Below are 18400 nucleotides of genomic sequence, written 5' to 3'. Positions count from 1 at the left end.
CAGTTTGGACTCTCCAAAGCCCACAGGCCGGAACAGCTGAATCACCCAAATAGCAAAGATGGTGGCCTGTCTCTTATCCTGGGAAACCCATCTGTCTCAGTTGTTGCTGGTGGCTGGCTGGAATTCTAAACCAGTGGGTCTAATCCTGTGAGGCACCATGGAAGTGGGACCTACAGACTGTCACTGCTAGGCCTCCTGGATTCAGCCCTCTTTCCAGGGGTATGGATGGAGGTCCAACTCCTGCCTTGCCTGAGTTGCAGTCACTTTGCTGGGGAGCGCAGAGCCACAGCATGTAAGGCTCCCATGTCTCTGTGTGTGCCTGAGCAGCTGCTCTGCTGAGACTCCATGCAGCCCTGTGTGTCAGACCAAAGGCCCTGGTGGAGTGGGTTCACAAGGGAATCATCTGACTTGGAGGTTGCAAAGATCTGTGGAAGAAATGTGGTTTCCCAGAATCACACATTCACTCACCACTTCCCTGGCTGGGGAGAGGTTCCCCTGGCTTTGTGTTTCACTCCCACTCCTGGGTGGGCCATTGTCCTGCCCTGCTTTTGTACATTGTCCATAGGTTGAGCTGTTTCCTTGATCAGTCTCAATGCGAGGAGCTGAATGTTTCAGTTGAAGGTGCTGTATTTACTTGCCCCTTTTGTTCCTCTCTGTGATGAGAGCCATGCACACTAGTTGCTTCTAGCTGGCCATCTTGGCCGGAAATCTCTTTTCTTTTTTGTTTTGATGCTTTTATTTAGCCTCAAAAATGGGACATGGGTTTCTTTCTCTGTCTATCAGTTTTCCTCTCTCTCTCTTTCGTTCCTTCTAAACTTCCTTCCCCTCCCTCATGTCTTCCCTTCCTTCTCATTTTTACCTGCCTCAAAAACTGGCATGAAATGAATTGGGCTCTTCTTTACTTCTTCTTCCTATGTGTAAGTAAAAACCAGGTCACAAGATTGTCATTCTCTCTTCTACCTCCTGTTTTGCTCATGACTCACTTTGGTAGTTAAACCAAGGTTCAATCTGTTTTGTGGACTTAACACTCCCAACAGGTGGGTCACTAAGATTAGACTGGAGCAGGTATTTGAAGGCCATCATCTTGGTCTCATATACCAGCAACATTATTATATTTAGCTTTGTCACAGAGTTGTGCATTTGAAGGGCATTGCGCTATTATTAATAAGCTGATATTTTAGTCCCTATCAGCCTGTGTACATTCTATCAGCCAGAATTCTGGGAGAGGGTGGTTGGCACCCTGACTCTAACATTAACTTCTTTAACAGTAAAAACCTTTATTAATTTTTCTGTTCAGGAATTCTCTCCTGTTTAGAAATTCTTACTGAGCTTACTCCATCAAAGCAATCTTAAATTTTAACATACTAAATGTGGCATATTAATTTCTTAATACGAAGACCTGACCTTTCAGATCTCTCTCTCTCACTATAACTGTTTTGACATCATTGTGATTTCCAGCGCTTTTGTGTCTTACCATTACCTATTTCTCAGCATCAAATAGTTTCACTTACCATTTTCTTTAACTTAAGCCCTGATTTTTCTTCTTTTAAACACCCTCATACCTACTCTTCCATGTCTTTTTGCATGCTCCTTATTGGATTAATACAATCATTCACCTTTATGATCCTGTATCTGCTCTGCTGAAGGCTAACTAGCATCAGTCAGTACTTTGTATCAATTTATGTTCCTAGATTTTGCCTCACTAACTTTTAATTTTAACTAGTCAACTTGAATTTTACCATACTATGCTAATACTATATAGTTAGATTCTAAACCTAGGAGAGGCACAGTCTGTGTTTTCAATTTCTCAGGGAAGACTTTTTTCTTTCTTTTCTTTTTTTATTTACAGCTGAGACAGAAACAAACTTTTTCATTTTTCCTCTGTAGGAAAACATATTCTCCCCCGACCCCGTCCCCCAAGATCTTCTTTTACTGGTAGTCCAGTCCTTTGAGGCATTTCGTAATTAAGGCATGCCACTTCTAATTTTATGCAATTTTTAGTACTAAGGCTTCAAAATATTTGCATGCTTGGGCAACATAATCTGAACTCTTAGTCTTAACTGACTTTGATAGTCCCATTTTCCCACTCAAGAGCTATTGCAGAATCAGACTTAGCATTATTGCTATGGCTTAATTTCCCCCTTTATTCCTATCTTCTGGTATTTTCTTTTTTTTTCTTAAGAGGTAAATTTTAAATAAGTTTGTTATATTTTATCTAGCACTAATTTGTTTTGCATTTATTCAACAATGTTTCCAGCTTTCAACTTATTTTTATTATTTCTTTTTATTTTGATAGGTATTTGCTCACCCTAACCTACAGGTGAGGAAATGTGACTATCCCAGTACCATGTGCTATGAAGTTGCAGAGCTAGAATTTGAACTCAGAAAGCCCATGCACTTTCCCACATACCCCAGGATGAGATTTTAGTTTCTAAATTTTACTTTTAGACCTCATTAAATTATCATCCTCTTCTATTAAAATTTAAAAAGAGGGAAAATATAGAAGAAACATCTACTTCTTATAACAATACAGACTTCTAAACTCTTGAATAATATTGATATGATTTTTAGAGAATCATATTTAAGTTATTAAACTTCTAGGTGAATATTTTGGGGGTGAAATATTTTATTTCTTTCTTCAGAGGCATAAGCTGTCCTCAAAATATATATTAGTATTTTTCCAGGTTTTATTTATTTATTTATTTATTTATTTATTTATTTTTTAACTTTTATTTTAGGTTTAGGGGTGCATGTGAAAGTTTGTTACAGAGGTGAGCTCATGTCATGGGGATTGGTTGTACATATTTCATCACCCAGGAATTAAGCCCAGTACCCAATATGTATCTTTTCTTCTTCTCTCCCCTCTCCCACACTCCACCCTCAAGTCGACCCCAGTGTCTGTTGTTCCCCCTTTGTGTTCATAAGTTCTCATAATTTAGCTCCCACTTACAAGTAAGAACATGCGGTATTTGGATTTCTCTCCTTGTGTTATTTCCAGGTTTTAGATTTTAATATTTTAAGACTAGGAAGTATGAAATATTTTCTTTAATTGCTCTGTAACTCAGATAGCAAGACTTCGATATTTACATTATGGAGAAAGCACTTAGAGAGAAGAAACACAATCAGAAAACAGTCTTCCAAAATGCCATCCTGTACATAGGAAAATATCTTGCATTTGAGGAAATCTTGCCCCACTGTGAGTCTGCCCTTTGCATCTGCCAGGCATCCCAGCAGTACCACTGGACTGGGACCAACTTGTGTGGCTGTGACTGTATCTTGTCTTTTCAAAAATAAGACAGAGGAAGGCATGTAGGAGCAAAAGAGGTTAAAATGATAGTATACATTAGCATATTTAATGGTTAATGATAAAGGACCACACTTTTCCTAGTATCAATCCCATATTTATCTATGACCAGCACTTTCCCCTAGCTATCTGCTACTGGTGCCTTCAAATCTAGTGGGCACTTAGCAAGTTAACTGGCTCTAAGGGCTGAATATATTGGCCTATATTGCTTGTGGCTGTTTCTATAGTTATCCTATATGCTTCCATATGAGAAATTAAAAATCAAATGACAAATATGGAAGAAAGTGGAAACTTATTTGGGTGGGAAGTTCATAACTTAAACAATGCTTTATATATGTACTCTTTAATATGTAGAGTGCTAAAGAATTTGAAACTATGGATGACATGGGTGATCTAAGAAGAAAAATCAGCAAAATTGATCAGAGAAATATAATACATAAGTAGGCTGGTAACTATAGACAAAATGAGTGAAATACATGACAAAAATGAATCCTACAAAGTGCCTAAGGTGATGGAGAATGTTCATTAGAAGGAAGATTAGAAAAGTGAATAAACTGACTTTAAAATCTCTTATTTGAAAAATTTTCAAAACTATAGAAAAGTTAAAAGAGTAGTACAATGAACACCAGTGTATCCCACAACTAGATTTACTGTTAAAAACTGCCAAGTTTCCTTTATCTCTCTTTATAGATAGACACATATTTCTTTTTTGTCAAATCATCTGAAAGCATATTTCAACCATGGTGACACCTCACCTCTAAAAACTTCAGTATGCATCTAGCAACACCAGGAACATCTTCCAACAAACACCGAGCCATCATCTATCTAAGAAATCAATACTACTTATGTAATACTACACAGTATGTAGTCCATACTAAATACCAAATTTCCCCGCTTTTCCAAAATGTTTTATATAGATGATTTTTCCCCCTTTTCACATAGGATCCAATCGAGGTTCACACATTGTAATTGTTATGTCTCTGTAGTGTCCTTAGAATGCTCCTCTTTCCCTCAGCAGGCTCACTCTGTCCTTTGTGACTTTGAATGCTTTAAATAGGCCAGGTCAGTTGTCCTGAAGGATGTCCCATATACTAGATTCTTCTGTTTATTTAGGGTTTAGTACAAAAATATCCAGCAAGAACACTTTCAGGCTCATTTGTTTCTGTTTGTATTCTATGTTTTTATTTTTGGCATAATTTTATATTTTGAACATGTAGAATATTTACATGCTTCAAAAATCAAAACTGGTGGCACAGCTTGATTGGCCTGGTGGCAGGTAGACCCAGGTGTCAGCCCTTCATGGTGGTTCAAGCTGTGGACACTGGGCTGGAAGGCCCCAGAGGTTGGAAGCCCCCAGCTCTGAAGTCATGGGATCTGACAGTGTGGACAGTTAAGTGGGTCAGCACTTCTGTTGAGTCTATGAACAGGGGTTCAGCCATCCAGACAGGCTTTACAAAACTGAACATCTACATTCAAGGCAAAAGGAGAAAGAGATGAAAATAATGGTGACAGCTCCAGTCACAAGCTACACAGAGGTTGGTTCATGTCCTTTTAGTGAGTCTACCAAGACCATTTCCCTGTATCTCCTCTGAACAGCAATTCCATCTGCCCAGGCCTTCAGAGTCAGATGACTTTATTGAAGACACAGCCGATATGCTGTGTTTCATTCAGTGGATACTCTAGTGCCCCAAAGAATCAAGAGCAACTTCACTTTGGGAGGCCAAGGCAGGCGGATCACGAGGTCAGGAGTTTGAGACCAGCCTGACCAACATGCTGAAACCCCGTTTCTATTAAAAATACAAAAAAATTTAGCCGGGTGTGGTGGCACATGCCTGTAATCCCAGCTACTCAGGAGGCTGAGGCAGGAGAACTGCTTGAACCCAGGAGGCGGAGGTTGCAGTGAGCAGAGATGGAGCCACTGCACTCCAGCCTGGGCGACAAAGGGACACTCCGTCTCAAAAAAAAACAGAACAACTTTTGACATTAGCAAGCATTTAAGCATTTTGAGGGAAGAAGGAAAAGTTTTCAATAAAAAGGTTTATTACACTTCAGGCTACACCAGTCCTTTCAAATTGCTTAATAGAAATAATAAAGTTTAATTGATTGAGAAAAAGGAGTCCTCCAAAGAAAATGAATGAGAAAAGGAAAGGAAGTTCCATTGCCAGGGGAAAGCTTCTGTTTAACCTAGACATTAACACTACCTATCATAAAGTGTGTGTCTAGCATCTTTTTGAGAGCACTACAATGACTCAAGCTCATTCCCAATGTGCCTTTTTAGTGTGTGAAGCTTTGTCACAGGGGACAATAATCTACACACATGTAAATTGGTCATAACTATGGTGGTCTTTGTTTTCTGTGGGGATTCAAGGAAATGTAATGTTGATTCCCCCTTCTTCACTGCATCACAATCATGTTGCCTTGTGCCAGTTGGACGTCATCCTCTCCAGATATTATCAATCAAAATATTAAAGATTTTATTTAACAAATCAAAACTATAGAATGTGATATAATCAGGGAAGTCTTCTTTTCACACATACCCCATCTACTCCAATCCTACTTATTTCTTATAAGAAACTTCTGTCATCAGTTTCTAGTCTATCTTTCCTGTGTTTTCTTTTGTAAAAATAGGAAAAACATATTTATTTTCTTATTTTTTATTTCTCACAACATATTTGACATTACATACACTCTTTTCCATATTGTTTCTCTTAAAATAAATTTTCTTTTAAAATAACATTAGGCTTTCAGAAGAGTTGCAAAGATATTAGAGTTCTCATATGCCCCTCACATGGTTTCTCCTGCAGTTAAAATTATGTTTTCCTATGGAATATTTGTGAAACAAACAAACAAAATCAACATTTACAAATGACTATTAACTGGATTTTACGAGTTTTTCCACTAATATTCTTTTTCTGTTCCAGGATCCCATGAAGGATCTCACAGTGGATTTTGTCACATGTATCTTTAGTCTTCTGTGGTTTGTTAAAGTTTGTCAGCTTTTAATTTACTCATGACTTTGCCATGAGATGTATTGGTTGGATATTTTGTAGAATACCCACCAAATGGGGTGATGTTTTTCTCATGAAGAGGTTGGGATTATGGGCTTTGGGGAAGAATACAACAGAGATAAAGTACCTTTCTCATCAGGCCATATGGGGACATGCTATCAACATGACTTACGACTAGTGATGTTAACTGTGCTCAGTTGGTTAAGGTAGTACTTGCTAGAGTTTCCCACTAAAAAAATATTGTTTTTCTTTTTCCATATTCTGTTCGTTGGAAGTGAGTGAATCACTATGTACAGTTCATGCTAAAAAGGGGGTGGAGAGTTAAGCTCCGCTTCCTGCAGGGAGTGTAACACCTTGCTTTTCCACTTTTCAGTATATCTTGCAAACCACTCTACATCATAGTCTTTGTCCTCTTTACTTTTTATGTCTATTAGAGTAGTTGCTTGGTTGGATATACCATAATTTATTCAACCAGTGCCCCACGGATGAACATTTAGGCTTTTCCCAATAGTATTAAATTATAACATTAGTTATAAATATTAAATTGTAATAGATGACTTTTATCAAATTAAATAAGGTCTCTTCTCTTCTTGGCATGCTGAGAATTCTTAATGAGGTTGTGCTGAACTTTATCCAATGCTTTTCTGTATCTACTGAGATATTATTACTTAATCCCTTTTTTAAATATAATGAATGACATTGATTCATTCAACTTTACATTCCTGATACAAAATGTATTTAGTCATAATGTATTAACCTTTTTATGGATTATTGAATTGAATTTGTTACAAATTTTTCAAGAATTTTTGCGTCTTCATGAGGGATATTAGTTTGTAATTTTTGGTTTTTATAAATCAACAATTCTTCATTAGGTTCTTACACTTACCAGGTCTGATTAGAGAATGTTGTATGTTCTCTCTTAATTATAAGGAGTGATGACCTGGCAGAAGTACAATCGATTCTGTCTCTTGGCTGGTGGATAATTTCAGTTCTTGTGTCTCTTAGCTCTTGATAATAGCAATGATTCCTTCCATCAAAATGAATCATTCAAAGCTTTTCCTTCGGTGAATCAGTCTGGGCATATGTGTTAAGGAGAAATTGAATACAACCCAAGCAACTTAATTATAAATTCTTTCATTGTGATGCTTCACTTACCCTTTATTGAGAGAATCAGGAAAATATCTTTATTCTTTGTAATCATAATTCTGAGCATTTATTGAAGCACCCTCCTTTTTGCTACCAACTGTCAGACAGTAGAAAGGGCTTTGCAAGAAGCTTGATTAATATCTGGGTGTCTTGTTTAATGAACACATTGATTAGAATTTCCATATATAGGTCTTGAACGAGAATAAAGCTAAGAATTAAGAAGTTTCCCAGCTGATGTCCTGGGTGTTTTAAATTGCCTTCTAGTCCATAGGAACAGAACACTGATTTTTAATTCTGCTCAGTTAACAAGAGCCAGTATGAGTTTGCACTTTCCTTGTGGGTTTACTTTAGGGTCAGGATGGAAAATCTAAACTTAGGCAATAGAAAATAATATGTGCAGAAGGCATTTAACCACCCTTGCTTTTGAACACAGAAACATTCCCTACCATTATCCTTCTCCTTAACCTTAATTCACTCATGGTTAATTTTGAGTTGAATGATAAAAATATACATAAAATACAAAGGTATATGAGATAAATAAAATTAAAATAACCTTCCATAAGGAAAAGAGATAAGAACAGTCATAATCTACAATGGCATTTAAGAATAAAATATAATGTTTTATCCAGATTGCAGTGCATTATTATTTAATTGAGGTCCAAACTGTCCTAATACAGACAGCAGATATATTTATTTTGACTTGCATTGTGTTTAAAAAAAATGTTTAGTTGATGTTAGCATTTAAATATCAAGAGATTTTTTTAAATAAAATCCCAGAATTCTAGTTCTCTTGGAAAATTTGTCTGATCTAGGCTCTATGCTATTCTGAAAATGATAAGCTGTTGCTGAGTGGTGCCGCATCCCTCAGATGGGTAAGTCTGGTTTGTCCATTTTGTAACAGTCCACGCTTGGGCAATCTTACTCATTTGAATCAACTTTCTGGCCTGAGTAGACATTTTGGTTTAAAATCCCTGACAAAATTAGTGATAGCTTTCTTTATTTGAATTTCTATGAGCATACTAAAAAAAACTAATTTCAAATCAACACAAGTATTGGATGATTCTCTGAAAAGATAAAGCATTTCCCTGTAGTGACATCTACAACTTATTAGAGGCCTTTCTAGAAAGGACAAGATGAAAGCATTGGGGCTCAAAGATAGTTAGTCTGTCTTCTAATTTGTATTTCCTTCGTCCCTCTTTCTTTCTTTCTTTCTTTCTTTCCTTTCTTTCTTTCTTTCTTTCTTTCTTTCTTTCTTTCTTTCCTTCTTTCTTTCTTTCTTCCTTTCTTTCTTTCCTTCTCTCTCTCTCCTTCTCCCTTTCTTTCTTTCCCTCCCTTCCATCCATCCTTCCTTCCTTCCTTCCTTTTTCTCCTTCCCCTCCTTCACCTCCTTTCCTTTCCTTTCCCTTTCCCTTTCTTTCCCTCCCTCCCTCCCTCCCTCCGTCTCTCTCTCTCTTTCTTCTTTCTTTTCCTTTCTTCTTTTTTGTCTTGCACTGTCGCCCAGGCTGGAGTGCAGTGGCATGATCTCAGCTCACTGCAACCTCCACCTCCCGGCTTCAAGTGATTCTCCTGCCTCAGCCTCCCGAGTAGCTGGGATTACAGGTGCCCGCCACCATACCCAGCTAATTTTTTGTGTGTTTTTAGTAGAGACGGGGTTTCATCATGTTGGCCAGGCTGGTCTCAAACTCCTGGCCTAGGTAATCCACCCGCCTTGATTTCCAAAAGTGCTGGGATTGCAGGCGTGAGCCACTGCACCCGGCCCTAATTTATAAATTAATAATTACTTATTTCTAAAACAGTATTAGTTAATTTCTGTTAAAGATCAGATTTGGTAATTAGATGGTAAATAAAACCAGGAGGTACTGGGGAAGATGGAAACCAAATGTAGATCAACGCATACATTTATTAACCTGATTTGTATACTTAAACTAGATTATGCTAAAGTTTGGCTAGAAATGTTTACTCCCTGAGCATGATTATAACACACAACCAAGTTAAGAATATATGGGCTAGGCTGGGCGTGGTGGCTTACGCCTGTAATCCCAGCAGTTTGGGAGGCCAAGGTGCGTGGATCACCTGAGGTCAGGAGTTCAAGACCAACCTGGTCAACATGGTAAAACCCCGTCTCTACTAAAAATACAAAAAAAAAAAAAAAAATTACAGGTGTGGTGGCAGGCGCACCTGTAATCCCAGCTACTCGGGAGGCTGAGGCAGGAGAATTGCTTGAGTCTAGGAGGTGGAGGTTGCAGTCAGCTGAGATCACGCCACTGCACTCCAGCCTGGGCAATGGAGCAAGACTCCATCTAAGAAAAAAAAAAAGAATTTATGGGCTAGCCTTCATATATTATCCTTTCATAATACTTAGTTGACTTACATAATTAACTCATTCACAATAATTAAGTAGCTAATTGTGGAGCAAGAATATAAATAATTATTCTGGTGGTCCATTTTTGAGGTCTAACAATGCCAACTAAATCTTGTATTTGTTATATTACATGCCAAATGGATATTTTATTGGTGAATTAACACCACAGGGAATCCATCAGAATGTATCTACTAACAATCTTGTCCAAATATCTTTAACATATACATATAAATACTGAAAAATCACATGCACCAATTATCAGAATTACATGAATGCTTTATCTGATTTAACTGCAATGAAATTGTAGAGTTTTATTCACTTAGATAAACAATGAAATTAATTGGAGCTTCATAAAAGGTTTGTGTGCAATGAGAGTATAAGGGAGCTCAGCAAGTTTATAGAGATCAAAAGAAAACTGTCTTATAAAAATAGGTCATTTTTGCAATAGATTTGAATCCTAGGAAGCAAGCTTTCTCTGTTGGACATTTGTGGCCTTTAAGGCCATTTTGTTTAATCTCTTTACTACACTTGTAAACTCAACCAAAAAAAAAAATCCCTGTGTGATGAAATTTACTTTTTATTATTTGCTTTTGAGAACCAGGACTCAATTCCCAGGGCAGGCAGTTAATGTTGGTTAATAAGAACTATGTTGAATGGCTTTTGTAGGTTTTCACCTCCCTGTGTGCCACTTAAGTAAGAAAAAAACAAAGAGTTTTCTCATGATTTTAGACCTTTTTATAAGACATGCTGAATAATGATTAGAATTCCATGTCTAACTATGGTAGTCAGCTAGACTTCCCACTGGGGAGTAGATTTTTATCATTTTACCAAACCCTCAGAACTGACCTAGGAGACTTGTGATGGTCTGAATATCAAGTGTGTTCAATTGCTCCTTTCTGCAGCTGAAACTTAGAGTTTGGAAGAATCTCTGGTGTTGGGGTAAATTTGGATGTGTTTTATTATGTGGAGTAATTCCAACATTTAAGTGAATGATAAGATGTATTTGGAGTAAAATGGAGGAGAAATTTTGGATGCTGAGAGTTGATTATTTTATCTCCCCATGGGCGCTAGTAAAGTTAGACTTTCATGTTTACTGTGATAATGTAAATTTGGTAATAAAACATATATGTTATATAAATTTTCAAATATCGATGCACAGACCCCATCAATTGTTCTTATTTCAGTTATTTTATTTTTACTTTAATTTTGAATATGGTGGCAGTACCCTTGTCCATTGTTAAAGTAAATCTGACAGGAAATATGTGTTTAGAAGGATCTTTCTATGGCCTGAATTTCTTCTTGAGTCTTTCCCTATCCTTTGGGAAGAATTCCCTGTCATGTCAGTCTTCTCTTTCTCTGGATGTTTACTACTCTCTGCCAAATATGCTAACATTAGGATAAATATATTGTTTTCAAATTATTCATTCATAGATTTGTTTTTTCTAGACACTTTGTGAGATCTCGAAGGACAAGACCATATCTCCCTCTTTTTAAAAAAAGTTTATTATACTTTAAGTTCTGGGATACACGTGTAGAATGTGCAGGTTTGTTACATAGGTATACGCGTGCCATGGTGGTTTACTGCACCCATCAACCCATCATCTACATTAGGTATTTCTCCTAATGCTATCTCTCCCATAGCCCCCTACTCCCCGACAGACCCTGGTTTGTGATGTTCCCCTTCCTGTGTCTATGTGTTCTCACTGTTTAGCTCCCACTTATGAGTGAGAACATGTGGTGTTTGGTTTTCTGTTCTTGTGTTAGTTTGCTGAGAATGATGGTTTCCTGCTTCACCAGTGTCCCTGTAAAGGACATGAACTCATCCTTTTTTATGGCTACATAGTATTCCATGGTGTATATGTGCCACATTTTCTTTATCCAGTCTATCGTTGATGGGCATTTGGGTTGGTTGCAAGTCTTTGCTATTATGAACAGTCTCCCTCTTTTTTTATTCCTGCTATTCTGACCCAATAGATATCTGATTATATAGGATTAAGGGATACTTTGTTTTCATAGTTATGTATAAAAATATCTACATTTCATTTTAGAGGTAACCTCTCTCTTTTTCTAACTTAATATTGTATTACATACAGAATATTTCTCACTGTATGTGATCACAATTATCATGAGCAGCTTTGTTGAAAAGAATCATGTAATGTAATAGACTTTTCGTATTTCACACATGTAAAACTGTAGGTAGATCTGTGTATAAAATCAAGGTGTACAACATCCATTCTCAAATCAATGCTTTTTTTCTGAACTCTATCTCAAGAAAATTTATTCTTTCATCAATTTCTGGCCATTTGGTTTTCTCTTACCCAAGGACATTGTCTGTCATTCTATTCCTGTGGCCTATTTTTTTCCCCCTGCCATCTCTGCTTAAAATTCCAAGAGCCACAGGATACGTTTTCCTTCAGAACTCCCACAATAAGGGTCGCTTTAATGCTTAGCAGGTTTTAGCTTACAAACTCATTGTGTAGGAGCCAGTGCTTTCCTCTATTTTCTTAAAAATCAACCCAGTTCTAACACTGAGATTCTCCTCCTATAAGACAGTTTGGAAATTTAATCTGAATAATAAGACCCTCCCTAAAAGGGTTATGACAGTCACTCATAGAACTGAGATATAGGGAAGAGCCAATCATTGTCTTGCACTGGTAACTTTAGAGATTCCCCTTTAAATATGCAAGCTCTTCAACTACTTTGCTACTCTTGAGGCACAGGGATTCTATGAACCTTGAAACTTCAATGGCTAGGAACTTATCTTCAGATATGTTTTACACATATCTGAATGATTACTGTTATTACAGAAGTTAAAAACACGTCCTCTTACCTGTCTTAGAGATTCTTCTTGACTTCACAAGCTTTCTCCCTCTAAGTTCACACTCTTGGACACTTGCCATTATCTTTCATGTCTTTTACTCCATTACAAAAGTCAAAATTCCTGAGGCAAGAACACACAAAACTGGTTGCCTATCTGCAAGGTAAGAAATAGGAGTCTCTACAAGGAGAAAGAGGTACATTAACTTTCCCAGAGCCTCACTGCTTTTTGCCCCTTGAGATTTAACAGAATTTTGATCACAGAGACACAACTGATATGCCTCATAAGGCAAACGCCATTTTCTCTTTTTTTCAGTTTTCTTTTCTTTTTTATTTTTAACTTTAAGTTCCGGGATACATGTGCAGAATGTGCAGGTTTGTTGCATAGGTATAGATGGCAAGCACTATTTTCTAAGGAGCTTGAAATTCCGGGAGGTGTGGAAGAAGACTACTCAAAATGGCAGCAGGTTTGAATGTTCACAGAAGCAGCTGTTGTTCTTCCAAACCCAGGGACAACAGAACTGTGGTGTAGTCTTGCTCCCTTGCCGTGGGACCCAGATGTGGCACATACCTCCAGACCTCATACAGAAGTTCCTCTTCTAAGGTTAAATTTATACACTTTCTTAAATATCAACAAAATTAAAAAAAAAAACTGTTTCAGCTCTGTCCACCTCCAACAGGTAGGCAAAATAATTACTGTGCTAGATCACAAAGTAAAAATGAATGCAACTTGGTTTTTGTTTTTTCCCCTTCCTATTCTTTTCTTACCTTCTTTCCCCTATTCCAAATATTCTGTGATATTTATGAAAAGTTAGAGTGTATTAAAAAGCTGGATGATGATTTACTAAACACCTGCATTGGTCCTATAGTTAGATTTTGAACCAAGGAGAAAGCCTTAATGCAAAATTTAAATCATCACAAAATATCAGAGTCTTAGAGATCATGTTAGTTCATGTGACTAACTTTAAAGCTGTAAACATGGCCCAATATTTTTAAGAAAATGATTATAGTATTGTCTATATATTATCATAAGTTAAGAGATGATGGGTGGAAATTGTGGGGGATATCTGGTACAGAAAAAATTAGAATTTACTTAAAAACTTGCTACTACATTGCAATCTACTTAATACCCATATTTAATCATCACTTTGAATTACTTAAATCTTATTTTCATATGAAAAAGGTTGAGCTCTTCCACATTTTCTTTTTTATGAATGTTTAATAAAAAAATTAACTTGGACTCCATTACACTTTTTCAAAATGCTTTCAAAAGATTTTTTTTAAGGCCTCTTTTAACATTAACACTTCAGTATACTGTAGTTGATACTTTCAAAAGAATTAAACTGCTAGAAAAATGGTACTCCCTTTGGGATATTTACCAAGCCATGCAATATTTTAAAATGTGGTAAAATATTTCTTGTTTCAGTGAATAAGAATGGTCTTCTCACATAATGCAGGGATGGAAGAAGATACTTGGAAAAATCAGGGAAGAGTGAAGAAGATACTTCAAAAAATCGGGGAAGATTTTCATCATAAGGTCCAAGCAAAGGCATGAGTATAAGATGTGTGTATGTGATACATAAGATTTACTTCTAAACAATTTAAGAGGATAAGGGATAAAAATCACCATTCAGTTTCTAAGTGAATACAATATAAATAATATTGATGAGCAAAGGAAAATACAAAATAAATTAAAAGTCATGAGAAGATAAAGAAACTGGATCAAAATGAGAGTTCAACAAAGGGAGCAATAAGAAAACTAAATAGGAAAAAAGTAATAAATATAATCTCAAACTACAGATGTGGAGAGACAAAGTATAGGAGGAGAGAATGTTTTTTGTAGAAGGGGGTCCATGGACCTGTGAAGTGACCATATGGCCCTAGACTGCCCCAGCTTCCTTCTGGAAGCCCTTCTCAGTGCTGCCGTAGCTGGTATCTTGTTTTGTAGAGCAGAGCAGAGCAGAGAAGTCAGCATCTTCAACAGAGCCCCGATTCAATTCTGTATTCTCTCACTATCTCCTGAACTCCTTTTTGGAGTTCCTACTCTCATTTTCATCCTCTTTGTAATGTAATATGATTTGCTCACTTCAAAAATTAAATCTGTGCATTAGATCTGTAACATTGTTGAGTTAAAATTAGAGAATTCACATACTTTGATGGCAACAATACCTTGAATAATAAAAGTAAACACATATATAGAACTTTTACTCTTTTAAGCACTTTATATATATTAATTCATCTAATCCTTTCAACACCTCTGAGATATGTCTTATGATCATCACCATTTTACAGATGAAACAAACACACAAATACGAAACACAAGCTGTGCAATGGAGGAGGATGTGAAACTAGGCAGTTTAGCCTTCAGTATCCATATGCTTAATCTTTCTGCTATACTTCCTATTGTTTTGGAAATGGAAACTGAAGAGCAGATCATATGATGGCACCTGACAAAGTCTTATTTTATCATAAAAAATGCAGCCAGTGCTAAAGCTACCTACTTACCTTTAGCACTTCTAATATTTTTAGGGTAAGTAATGGCGTAGTCTACCAGCTCATCTCATTTGCACAATACTTTGTTTCACTCCCTATTTTGTCGTCTGTCTGCAGTTTTACTCTCAATTCCTGTGTTTGTTTCTTGGAGCTTTTGTAACCTATTACCACAAACTTGGTGTCTTACCACAACAGAAATTAATTTTTTTCCACAGTTTTGGAAGTGAGATGTTTGAAATCAAAGTGTTAGAGATTTTTTTTTTTTTCTAAAGGCTCCGCAGAAGAGTCTGTTCCATGCCTCTTTCCTAACTTCTGGTGGCAGCAGGCAATCTTTGGCATGCTTTGACTTGTAGCTGCACCATTCCAACCTCTTTCTACCTCTGTCTTCACGTGGACTTCTTTATATGTCTATCTCTTAAATCTCTCCCTTCTTTTTAAGGAAACCAGGCATTGGGTTGAGAGCCCACCCTAATTCCAGGATGATCTCATTTGCGAATCTTTAATTACATCTACAAAGACTTACAAGTAAGGTCACATTTAGTGCCAGTGTTAGGACTTGGGCATAGTTTTTTGGAGACCACTATTCAACCAGCTATACCTTCTCCACATTTCCTCTATCATCTAATTCTACTTTTAGTCCTTTACTGTTACATGGATTGACTGTACTTTTATTAAAAATTGAATATGCTAATAAATCCCACATATTTATTCATTATGCAGATTCCTGAGCCTGAGTCTACTGACAAATATACCACATCCCCAGAGTAAGTTGGAGTCTCTTAAAATTGTCTTGCTGACATCTAGCGGAGATTGTCCCCACAAGCATGTTCCTTATGACGGATGCCTGGGTCAGAACACATAATACAGTAAGTATTGTACAAGCTCTAGTAATATTGGTATTGGTGACATTTTAATAGAAAAAGTATTTTGGTTTACCCTAAGATTTTTCATCAAAGGGGTTTAAGCTGACCTCTATTCAACTTCCTAAGATAAGAATTCTATGGAAAATTATATTGTAATATTTACATTTTATCTAAAATATTTATAAAACATAACTTTCATACATTTATTATTTTCTGACATAATATCATAATCATAAACATAATTTTTATGCTTCAGTGTGTGGAATGAATGCTTCCAGTCAGACTAGAAACTTTAAATCATTAATTACCTCCCCAGGGTTTTGCTTCCTGTTCTAATGCCTTCAATTTACTTATTACAATTTTAGCATAAAAACTATTTTTCCTAAACCAGATTCTGTTTTTATTTTTCTGAGGCAGTTTCTAATAGGTAAGATATTTGAAATTTTCTTTATATGCTGAAAGTCACCTCAAAACAATTTGGTAAGATATTTGATAACTATTATTTTTCTTATTTATAAGAGCATAGCAACATAAATTATTTCATTGTAAGATGCACCTTATTTTTTGTACCACTATGATTCTGATTTTAGAGATGTTAAACTGAAAAAAGTGTGTCTTAGAATCAATTATCCTTAATTTCTAAATCTATGCATTAAAAATCCTTGAACCCATGCATTAAAAAAAAACTTGTTAGTTATCTTTTATTACAGTGTGTTTGCCCTTGCTGCCTTGTTTGTTTTTGCTTTGTTTAATTAGTTTCTTTTCTTTATCTAGTTCCTTTTGATAAGCACAAAGATTCTGAGAAGCACTGCCCCTCCCACGTGTCACACTCTGGGGAGAGATTATTGGAATGCCTCTTGGATCAGGTATCTTTGGTGATCATTCCACCTAGTTAAGATGAAGCTGGTGATAGCCTTTGGCTTGTTTCAGGTAATGTAACCAGATTTTCCAGTGACTTGTGAATTAACAGGCTAAAAACTAGTTTTCAGTTTCTGGAGAAGGGTTCCCAATCTCATTTGAGGCTATTGGAGGAAAAATCCCTTCAGAAAATAAAGCATGACAGTAAGATTTTAGTATGCAGGAAGTAAATTCAGTTCCTTTGGAGATCAGCATGCCTCTATTCAATCCTCTCCTTAATCCCTTATGAGTCAGATCTAGTAGAGGGTTGGACCAGGAAATTGAGTGTAGGGTTATAGGTGATAAGATGAGGAGAGGCACTCCCCTCAGGAGTTAAGATGCAGGAAATTTGGTTTGCACTTTAGCCAGTACAAGGCATTTCACCAGGATGGAGAATATGTGCTCTCTTGCACAGAAATCCGTGCCAGCAGTAAGTGATGTGGAAGGATTTAGTGAAATTTTGCCAATAACCCCAGGCTTACTGCTTAATGAACAGAACATTCTCCTGGGACTTTAAGAGGTCCTATGAAATAAGGGACATAAATGATGTACTTTCTTTTCTGTTAGGCTTAAGAAATTCTGTTCTGAGTGCAAATAGAGGGAATGATTTCCGACTTTCCTATTAGATAGCAGATATCTTTGCATCTTGGATACATTTAGAAAGAATAGAAATGTGAATGATTGAAACCTAGTCAGTCAATTGATTTATTAGAATTCCTGGAAGAAGTCTGAGTAAACACAATCTCATTCTCTTTCTTTTTCTCTCTGTCAGTTCTTCTTCTTGGGTTCCTATACTATGGGATATAAATGAAACAGTGCAATGTAAAACTAGTATAATGATGGTCGAGAGTAGGTCCCCAATAAATCTTGGTTATTACTGTTATTGGAGAGAATGATGAAATTTAAAGCTAGTGGGGGAAAAAGAATCGTACAAACTGGAAATGAATTGGAATGAGTGTTGCTTCAGGTTGCCCTCAATTTGGTATCAGTACCCTCAGTAAATCAGAGTTGCTGTGACCTGGGCTTTGATGTAAGGGTAGCAGAATGATTTAGAAAAAACAGCATTAGATTAAAAGCCAGAGACATATTATAGTCCTAGTTCTTTCGCTTACTAGAGATTTGACCTTGAAAAGCTTAATTTGTTTAAATCCCATTTCCTCATCTGAAAAATGAAGACTGATGATATCTGTCCTAACTCCATCTTGTGATGATCCAATGGAATAAAGTGCTGTCAAAATGTGAGGTGTTTTTTTTTATCCAAAAAATTCAGTGAATTTACATTTTATAAGGTAGTATATGCCATCTCTATGTCTTAAATCCCCACAGCCTCAGGAACAGGAAGGTGTCCTCTTTTCATGGGGGAATCCCAGTAACTATTAGTTGTAACTACAACTATTAGTAACAATGAATAGTTATTATACTACTACAATGATTGTTGTTATATTTAATTTAAACTACTTATAACAAAAGTAATAAGTAGTTTACAATCACCGTCACAAAACAACCACAC

General features: G+C 36.4%; 1 long non-coding RNA gene and 1 pseudogene across 1 annotated transcript; both read left to right on the top strand.

Moving 5' to 3' along the window:
- Positions 1-4603: 4603 nt before the first annotated feature.
- Positions 4604-5442, top strand: LOC100979824 (heme-binding protein 2-like; annotated as a pseudogene).
- A 9578-nt stretch (positions 5443-15020) lies between these two features.
- Positions 15021-18132, top strand: LOC130541281 (uncharacterized). Its single transcript, XR_008955320.1, has 2 exons — positions 15021-15996; positions 16768-18132. It is a non-coding gene; the product is annotated as an uncharacterized LOC130541281 (long non-coding RNA).
- Positions 18133-18400: the final 268 nt, after the last annotated feature.

This window comes from Pan paniscus, chromosome 13 (genome assembly GCF_029289425.2).
Source record: "Pan paniscus chromosome 13, NHGRI_mPanPan1-v2.0_pri, whole genome shotgun sequence".
Classification (NCBI taxonomy): Eukaryota; Metazoa; Chordata; class Mammalia; order Primates; family Hominidae; genus Pan; species Pan paniscus.
The sequence above is the reverse complement of the archived record's forward strand: the minus strand, read 5'-3'. Positions and strand labels throughout refer to the sequence as shown.